Source organism: Sus scrofa, chromosome 4 (genome assembly GCF_000003025.6).
Source record: "Sus scrofa isolate TJ Tabasco breed Duroc chromosome 4, Sscrofa11.1, whole genome shotgun sequence".
NCBI classification, from domain to species: Eukaryota; Metazoa; Chordata; class Mammalia; order Artiodactyla; family Suidae; genus Sus; species Sus scrofa.
Genome location: NC_010446.5, coordinates 63,774,478 through 63,784,923, shown reverse-complemented (window position 1 = coordinate 63,784,923; position 10,446 = coordinate 63,774,478). Strand labels below are relative to the sequence as shown.

Genomic DNA, 10,446 nt, shown 5'->3' with positions numbered 1-10,446 from the left:
GTCTTTCCCCTTTTTAAAGATCCTTACGGGAAGCCCCACCCAATTCTTCCACCTGCATCCCATTTACAGGGATTCTGGCTACCCCTTCCGCTGAGAAGCTAAACATGGAGCTTTTCAGCTGAGCACATCACTGCCTCCAACAAAATCAGAATTTGCTGAAAGGAAGAAGGGAAAAATCAATACTGATGGGTTTGAGACATATTTAGAATGAGAATCCCTAGACCTGGCTGAATTGGGACAGAGAATTGAGAGAAAGGGAGCAATCAAGATAGAGGCCACAGGGGACTGGGGAAGACACGGAGAAATTGATTAGGGAATCAGAAATCCACCTGGGAACTATCACATTTAAAATACCTGTGAGAGAAGTTCCCGTCGTGGTACAGCAGAAACGAATCCGACTAGGAACCATGAGGTTGCAGATTTGATCCTTGGCCTTGCTCAGTGGGTTAAGGATCTGGCATTGCCGTGAGCTGTGGTGTAGGTTGCAGACACTGCTCGGATCCTGTGCTGCTGTGGCTCTGGCATAGGCCGACAGTTGTAGCTCCGATTTGACCCCTAGCCTGGGAACCTCCACATGCCAGGGGTACAGCCCTAATAATTAATTAATTTAATTAAATACCTGTGAGATATCTACCTGACCTTGCTAAGCAAGCTTGGCTTTGAAAAAAAAAAAAAAAAAACTGATGGAGTTCCCTGTCTCAGCTCAGCGGTAATAAACACGACTAACATCCATAAGAACTTGAGTTCCATCCCTGGCCTCGTTCAGGGGGTTAAAGATCTGGCAGTGCCGTGAGCAGGATGTAGGTTGAAGACTCGGCTCAGATCTGGTGTTGCTGTGGCTCTGGTACAGATCAGCAGGTACAGGTCCGATTTGACCCCTAGCCTGGGAACTTGCATATGCCACAGGTGTAGCCCTAAAAAGACAGAGGAAAAGAAAAAGAAAAAAATCCTGAATCCAGAGAAAAGGTATGGTCTAAAGGTGCAAACTTGAGAGTGATCATCTAGTTGGAAATTGAAGCTTTGGCTGGAATGAAGCTGCCCCGAGAGAAGGCAGATAAGAATAATAGAAACTGGTTGAGGTCTGTCCTGAAAAGTTCCAAATGGTAAGGTTCGGTCTGATGAGAGGGAGCTGGCAAAGGAAACAGAGAAGAAGCCAGTGATTTGGGCAGGAAACCAGAGGGTAGGTCAGGGCAGCGCCAAGTGGAGAGAATTTCATGAAGATTGGAGTCACCTTGTTTAAAGCTTTTGAGAGGTTGAGTAGTATCTGGGAGATTTTGCAAATGAAGTCACCAGTGACCTTGAAATGAGCAGTTTCAGCAGCCTGTTAGTGTAGAAGCTGACTGAAGTGAGTTGAAGAGAGAAGGGAAGAAAGAGGGGGTGCAGAGAGCATGTGAAAGACCCCCCTGAAAAGCTATATGACTTGGAGAGGAGCAGAGTGATGGTGATTGTTGGGGAACGGACTGAGAATCAAAGGGATTGTGTTTGTAAACTGGGAGACACTAGAGAATCTTTGCATACTGAGGGGGATTATCCAACAGAGAAAGAAAGAATGAAGATATAGGAAAGATGAGGGAAACCAGGGGAGCTGCATCTCCAGGAAGCCAGAAAGAATGGAATCTGGGGCAGAATGGAGGGCCTGGCTTGTGAGCAGAGCCTCCCTCATCCTCTGCGAGGCCATAATGCACTGCGTGAATGTGGGTCCATTGTGTAGATCAGACATTTCGGGGTGATCTCTTTGCTTTGTGATAAAGGGCTCTTCCAAATCGTATGAATTTCCTTTGAGACAAGGATTGGACCCATCATGGGCTGACAGGGTAAGCAACCCCTCCTATAAAATTTGAGGATTGTTCCATTCTGCAAGCACAAGACAAACTTCATAGGTATGTTTTTTCCCCTTTCTTCACAGCACCCATTGAATATCACATTATTCCTCTCCTTCCTCTCTCTCCTCTCTCTCTCAAGATTTTTGTTCCAGAACATATTTACATGGATACTTAGCTGGAATCATGGACACGGTATTTGAGTCTCAAACATTCACGTCGAAAAATGGCACATGGCTGGGTCACCAACTTTCCCAGTTTGCCCAGGATGAAGGGTTAGCACTTTCAGGACTGAACAGGGAACGTTCAAGCAAACCTGAAATGGTTGGTGACACTAAGGGTGGGTTATAATGTAAAGGTTGTTTAAAGTATCTTCTGCCTTATGGTAAACCTATCAAAACATTATTTTTTTTTTCTCATTGCTCAGTCAGGCTTACAACACAAGACTATTTCTGACAAAGATCATGCAAGTATAGTTCAATTACACCAAAGTGTCTGGGACAAGTTAGCCTTGCATAACGCTTAAAGCCAGGTTTTAGAGTCAGAAAAACCTAGGCTTGCGTTCCCAATATTATTGCTTTATGAGCTTGGGCAATGTAATGAGTCTCTCAAGGCTTTGGTTTCCATATACACACTACTGTACATAAAACAGATAAACAACGAGGACCTACTGTATAGCACAGGGAATGCTACTCAATGTCTTATCATAACCTATGATGGAAAAGAATCTGAAAAAAATATATATGGATAAATGAATCACTTTGTTGTACACATAAAACTAACACAACATTGTAAATTAGCTATACTTCAATTTTAAAAGACAGCAAAAATAAATAATAAAATGGCAAGATAACATTAGGACTTGTCTCTAATTATTCTGAGGATTGCCCACCATAACACATGCAAAGCACAGGCTGGGTCACCAACAGGCTGGGCATGGAAGAATGGCTCAGTAATTGGTAGGCGTGATGTGAGTGTTGATAATCATAAGTAGATATAAGGTAATAACTCTGAATTATGCCCAGTTCCATACACTGAAACACTTGAATTACATTTCCTTTATTCGCGAAAGCAGGGTAACTGATATTCTCATGAAACCTAGAGACTGAAATGTCCTACGTCCTGCCTGCATAACTGAAGAAAGGATAAATCATATTAGCATTTGAACATAAAGTATGTCAGTGTTCAAAACAATTTCTTAATTAGAAGTAAGACCCATTATGGCTCAAAGCACAGGCTGCCTGGGTTCAAAGCCCAGCCTCACTACTTTCCCGATGACAAATCTCAGACAAGTTCTTGAACTATCTGTATCTCTATTTCCCATAACTAAAATGGGAATAACATCAATTTTTATCTCACTAGATGATCTGAATATGAATTGGGATTAAGACAAATATAGTTTGGCACCAAAACCAATACCTATGTTTATCCCCTTGATAATGATCCCCTTAGTTAATAAGGATATTTAATTAATTGACTAACATGAAAAAATTTGTTAGTTTAAATTAAATTAAAAATAATGAAAAATGTTAATTAGAAACAAAAATTAAACTAAAAATAGTTTAAATTAAAATTCACAAAAAATATTAATTAGAAACAATTGACAAGAAAAATGCTAATTGATGTGATAAACCAAAAAAATGAAGCTTTGAACATAAAAAAACTTATTCTCTTTCCTATCCCAGATATGTCAATTAAATATTTTAAAACATAGAATATTCCAAGCCTTCAAAATAAGAAAAACAACCTTTTATTTATGTTAGAAGTGAATATATATTTTTTTCAGTTCAGAATTTTTAATAACATATTTCTCAAACCGAAAGAAATATATGAAGTTATACCCCAAATATTTCTAATATAGAAAAACACAAGGATAAACTCCATCTCAAATCCCGTTATCCAGAAATTAACATTTTGGTATTTACACTTTCAGGGCTTTTTTCCACACACACACTCCATGTTTTGTATTTTTATGTTAATAAGTTAAATTCATATACATTCGGTAAACTATTTTCTCATTAACAATATACAATGCATTTTTTCCGAGTCATTAAATATCCTTCTACAATATCGTAGTATAAGTGTATGTACCGCAATAGACTTAACTGATCACATCTTTTTGAACATTTAAGTTTTATCCAATTTATAGCTTTATAATAAACCTACAATATCTACTCAATAACCTTTGAAGAATAATAATTCAAAATTTTTGGTTTTATTCAAAAGAACATGTTTTAATAATTAAAACTGATAATGAGATCATCGAAAGTTAATAGCTATAAAGATAATACAAGTTAAAGTTCAATGAACTTATAATTGTAGCAACGTGATGAAATAAATTCTAAAACTGCCTCTCTGAAATTCTTAACACAGTAAACTTAAAAAAAAAAAAAGAGCTCCTTTTATGTTCTCAACTGAGCTGGATTTGAGATGGTTGGATTCTTAACTTTCCTACTGATTCAGTTTTCTACCAATAGTTACCTCTGGATGGGTCTTAACTTTCCTACTTGCCTGGAAAGTTCCAAACTCTGGAGATCACATGTTCCCCCCGTGGTATCACCTAACCCAGTAACCAGCACTACATGCCTGAAAACTAAATAGTACCAACTACACGTGCTAATTTAAATCACTGAAAATGTTTGTGATGTTTACTTTCTTTAAAACAAAGATGAGAGTTCAGGATACAGTACAAAGAAAATGATTAAAGATTTTTCTAGCAAAAAATTCTCTAAATGGTGATGAGAAAACTGAAGCAAAGTTAAAACACAGTAATGAGGGAAAGGGAGTTACAGTAGGAAAGTGCTTTAAGCATTCATTTCAAAAGCTATCTATAGGAAACTAAAAAACCAGGCTAAATAAATGCAATGTGAGATTCTGCATTGGATCCTGGAGCCAAAAAGAGGACATTACTGGAAAATCTAGTGAAATCTGAATTAGTCTGTAGGTTAACAGCATTGTTCCAAAGTTTTTGTTGTTGTTGTTATTGTTGTTTTGGTTTGGTTTGAAGTTTTTGTTTTTTAGTTTTGGTAACTGTATCATGGTTATGCAAGGTGTTAACATTAGGGAAAGCTACAAAAAGCTGAATAAAGGGTACATGGAACTCTGAATTATTTTTGCAACTTTTCTCTAAATCTAAAATTATCTTGAAATAAAAAAGTTTAAAAATCTATAATGATAACCATAAAACTATAAAGCAACAACCAAGGCCATTTTGGTCTCCTAAAATATTGGAAAATCCAAGTCACATTTCATACCGAAGCTTATTGAAACAAGAGAGGAATGCAAACACTGAAACAGGAAAGTACATGATGAAAATCATCATCAGATGTTTAAATGTGTCCATCTCTATTCAATTCCAGGTCAAAGTTACAATTTAAAAAATTAAATTTGTGCTATTGAGGGTATCTAAAAATGGATGGTGAAGAGTTCCTTAATAATATTTTTCTCTGTCTAAGCTAACTTCTGACAGTGTGGCTTAGTTTCAGAGAGTGTAATAAATAGAGATCAATTTCTTCTTTTCTTCCAAATGCCTGAAAATAAAATGCACAAACCTCAGTGAGTTTTGTCACTGGACTTAAATCTAGAAGACACACATACTTAAGAAAATGAAGTTTCCACATATAAATTCATATTACAAAATGATAAAGCAATGAGAACCATCTAAATGACAGTTTATATGAAATACCCAAATTAACCATATGAAGTATTTCAATTAATTTTGAGCTTGTTACCCTTCTATCACTTTTCTAAAATCAGTGTATTAAATTTTTATTAGAAATTTTAAAAGTGCAGAGGTTCACAGTTTACTTTGTCTTGTATTTCTTGATATGAATCAGCCCAAGTATACAAGTTTTATAACCTATTCTCAGCTCCCACAGTGACCTACTTTTTATATCTGGGAAGAGGCATCATCTGACAAATGAACATTAAAAAAAAAAAGTTAAACAAATACTTATGAAAGCTTTGCAAAGAAAAAAAAATGTAGCTAACATGTATTTACAATTTTTTTCCTTTCAAAAGGTATCTTTGGAAGTCAATGATTACTTTCCACTAGTATAAATATTAGTATCAAAGTATTTCCAGAAACTGATAAAAACAGATTATGTCCTTACTTATAATATTCCTAAAATTCTGCAACCGTACACACAGATATTTACTTTTTTTGGACAAGCAAATACATCTATCTGAACAATAAAGGGAACGGGAATTGTCTTGGTGATACTCTCCCCGTAACTAGCTGCGATTGAAAAAGTAAAACGCTCAAGGGTCATTAGCCTCATCTGAAGGAGAGGAAGTGTATTCTTCATTTCCCAGCAGATCCTCTTTAATTTGGAAGCTACAGTGACAGGTGGCCTCAACACTCAGGGCCTTGCAGACCACCTTGCAGGTCTCAGCGCCAGTAGCCTTTGAAGTCAGAATAATCAACAAGCCATCTGATACCTGATCAGACGAGACCCCATGGACTCAGGTAGACTGATGGTCTATCTAATAGGAATAACTCGATACAGTTTGCTGAGCCAATTTATAGGCTTAACGAAATGCTAAAGCACAGATAAATGGGCACTGCAAACTAATTTTCAGTCCTCTTACTTTCTAGATGTGTTAATACACTTTCTTTCAAGAGTACATAAACATCCACAGAAAAATGATCCTTTACTAATAATGAAGGGAAGAAAAAATCATTCGTATTTATGGGGCAGATAAAGCTCCCCCTTTTTTTTGGTAAATGGTAAATTGTTTAATCAAATATTTTTAATAAGAGGTCATCCAAAGTCATGCATGGTACAAGAGGAAAAAAGGGTTGTTGTTTTTTTTTTCTTTTACCATGATGTGTAAATAGACGGAGAAAAGAATTTCCATATTTGGGAAGGAACGGATGTTTTCTATCAGGACATAATAAAATTTTCTGGGCACTAAATAATTTCTACTCTGTGATGATGGTTATTAAGATTTCTATTTATCAAACTTGATTCCAGTTGCATTTGTTGAGTTCTTAGTTGGGTTTTTCCCTTCATTGAACAGGTAAATAAATTCATGTTTTTGCCTTGTGTAACCAACACTTCCTGTTCAATTGAGGGTAATTTACAATTGTATTGTGAGCTCAGGAAAGGACCTAACACTATTTATATATACATTTGTGACCCTCATATTGTCAATGTTCATATCAATTAACTTAATAAAATAGTTAATATAATGCTCACATCAAGTCAACTTAATACAATTATTTTTGAGCCTCAACTATATTTCACTGTTAGACCAGGTGCTATGAAGTGTATTCCATGAATTGCAATGGTTTTCTCAAAAATATTGAAAAATATAGACAATCTCCCCAAAACAAATGATGTGTTTGACATCCTCTTCGTATCTGCAGTTCCCAGAAAATCAGTTTCCTAGTTCACAGGAATGCTTGACCTTGTGGAAAACAAAGAGGGTCCCATTAACAAGGACAATTCCCATGATTCATTACATGAACTGGAAGAAAACGTACTGCTGTTGTTAATCTGTACCTACCATAACCTTCCTGCTTCCTGAGAAGTTCAACTACAATGAAGGAAGAGATGAAAATTAAAGCGTTAAATAGAATAATTTTTTGGATACGAATCAGTAGCATTGAGAATATTCCAAAATAGTTAAAGACTCGTCTCTCTACGATGCTGGAATCAATGACCATTTGCCTTATCATTGGTGAATGTCTGTCACCTGATAGTTGCCACATGGTACTTTGGCAGAGTCAAATATAGGCTCCAGAGTCAGACCATGAATCAAGTTCCGACTCTGCCACTTAAGAGTTGAGTGAACTTAAGCTGATTACTTGAGTTTTCAAAGTTTCATTTTCCTTGTAACATATGGGTAATAATATACCTACCACATTCTCAGAGGCTCTCATGAAGATGGAGGAGAGATTGCATGTAAAGCGTTAGCACATAGCTTGGAACAGAATCAATGTTCAATGTCATGTAGCTTCTATTTTTATTTGGAAGTACTCAAGTCTTCCTTAGAGCTACTTGGCAAAGTATATGGCATTTTTCAAGGCCCTCGGTTTCTGTACTTGTTATTGCTCTTGTTTAGCTATTAAACCACTATTGTTCTTTCCCTCCTCCCCTTATATCTGAAATTCCAGAACTCAAAAAAGATACTTAATGCCTAGATGAACTCAAATCACTTTTGTGAAATAGCAGAAAAGTCGTAAAGACTGTCTTGAATACTATTCTGCAGAGGTTGTATGCAAAGAGTTTTAATGTGAATAACAGGAGGAAAGCTGTGGTTGAAGAACACTGGCTGAGAATAAAATGTTGACAACACTGACTACAGACACAGAAGGCAATGACAGAGACTGTTAAAATAATCCAGGTGTTAACTGGAGGGAAAGAATAGTAAAAGCATAATGAAAATGGATATGTGGTTTGAAGAAATGAACCCACAAAATGGAACACAGAAAGCAATACCATTTACATTAGCAACAGGATCAAGTATTTAGGAAAAAATAATCTAACAAAATATATGCAGCAAAATATTCTGACAGCTACAAAACTCTGATGAAAGAAATCAAAGACCAGAATAAATGGAGATATATACCATATTCATTTACTGGAATGCTCAGCATTGTTATGGCCAATTTCCCCCAACCTGATTTATGGATTTGATGCATTCTCAATCACTATCCCACCAGGATCTTTTTAAAAGATATTGACAAGCCTGATTCAAAAACATTTTTTGAATCACACACACACACAAACAGAATAGCCAGAATAATTTTGGAAAATAAAAAGTCGAAGGACTACATGATTTCAAGAATTACTATAGAGTTCTCAGAGCTCCTTCAATGGCTTCTACCCCTTGGTGGATTCTTATCTTTTCTCACAGGATGGCCCCCAAACACCAGTCTGCACTACCACCTCAAGCAAAGAAACCAAGACCAACTCCTGCACCCAACCCAGAGGAAACTTGGAACTTGCCAAAGGAAGAAAAAGAACAGCAAGAAGCAATTGAACATATTGATGAAGTACAAAATGAAACAGATGGACTTAACAACAAGCCAGGGAGATTTTGAAAGCAGAACAGAAATATAACAAACTCTGCCAACCATTTTTTCAGAAGAGGACAGAAATTATTGCCAAAATCCCAAATTTGATGGTATCATTTGTCAACCACCCACAAGTGTCTGCACTGTTTGGGGAGGAGGATGAAGAAGCATTGCATTATTTGACAAGAGTTGAAATGACAGAATTTGAAGATAAATTTGAAGATAAATCAGGTTACAGAATAGATTTGTATTTTGATGCAAACCCTTACTTCAAAAATAAAGTTCCCTCCCCAAAATTTCATTGGAATGAGAGTAGTGACCCACCCTCAAAGTTCACTGAAATCAAATGGAAATCCAGAAAGGATGTGATGAAACATTCAAGTCAAGGCAGAATAAAGCCAGCAGGAAGAGACAGCATGAGAAACCAGAGAGTTTCTTCACCTGGTTTCCTGATCATTCTGATGCAGGTGCAGATGAGTTAGGAGAGGTCATCAAAGATGATATTTGGCCAAATCCATTGCAGCACTACTCGGTTCCTGACATGGATGATGAGGAGGGGGAAGGAGAAGAAGAAGATGTGATGATGAAGAGGAAGAAGGGTTGGAAGATATGGATGAAGCAGCGGATGAAGATGAAGATGATGATGGAAAAGAAGGGAGGAGGATGAAGGAGAAGATGACGAATGGAACACTGATGGATTCCAACCTTTTTCAATCTTTTCCAGTGTCTGGGAGTAAGTTGCAGTCATTTGTTTGTTTGTTTGTTTGTTTTTCCCTCTTGTGCTCAGCTGCCCTGTTTTCTCTTTTCTCTTTTTACCACGATTCTCAATTTATTTTGGAGGGAAATAAAGCAGAATTCAGTGAGAAAAGAATATTTACCTGTTTCTGTTCCAAATTCGTTTTTATCCCAACAAAAACTTTATGGACTCAACACCAATGCTCTTTGGGAGAAAAGAAAAAGCTTCTGCTCCCTTTGCTCTGCTGGAAGCTGGAGGGTGCTAGACCCCTGCATAGTGGTGCACAGAATTCTAGCTTTTTTACTCCTGTCTCTGTATATTGAGCTCAGAGATTACACTGTAACTCTATGTGAATATGGACAGTTAGCATTTACCAACATGTGTCTGTCTAAAATGCGGTTATTAAAGGTCAACAAAGGGTGAGTTTGAGATGTTTAGGTGGGTTAAGTGGGCATTTTGACAACATGGCTTCTCCTTTGTCATGTTTAATTGTGAGGTTTAACAGACATCCTTGCAGTTTAAGATGACACTGAAAAAAAAAATTCTCTACTAATGGTGACTTGAGCCCTGCTGCTTGATGGGAGAAGCAGCAGAACCTGTAAGATCCTATTTGCAATTGACATTTTCTATTGTAATTTTGTTCCTGTTTATTTTTAAATTTTTCCTCCTGTTTCACTGCAAAGGAAAGATGATGCCCAATTTTAAATATTAAAAGTGTACAAGTTACTTTGTTACAATAAAACTAAATGTGTACACAAAAGAAAAAAAAGAATTACTATAAAGCTGCAGTAATCAAGGCAAGTGGTATTGGCAAAAAAGATAGACACAAAGATCGATGCCACAGAAAGAAAGAGGCCAGAAATAGA

At 36.7% G+C, this 10,446-nt stretch overlaps 1 pseudogene; it reads left to right on the top strand.

Moving 5' to 3' along the window:
- Positions 8,686-9,581, top strand: LOC100157395 (annotated as a pseudogene).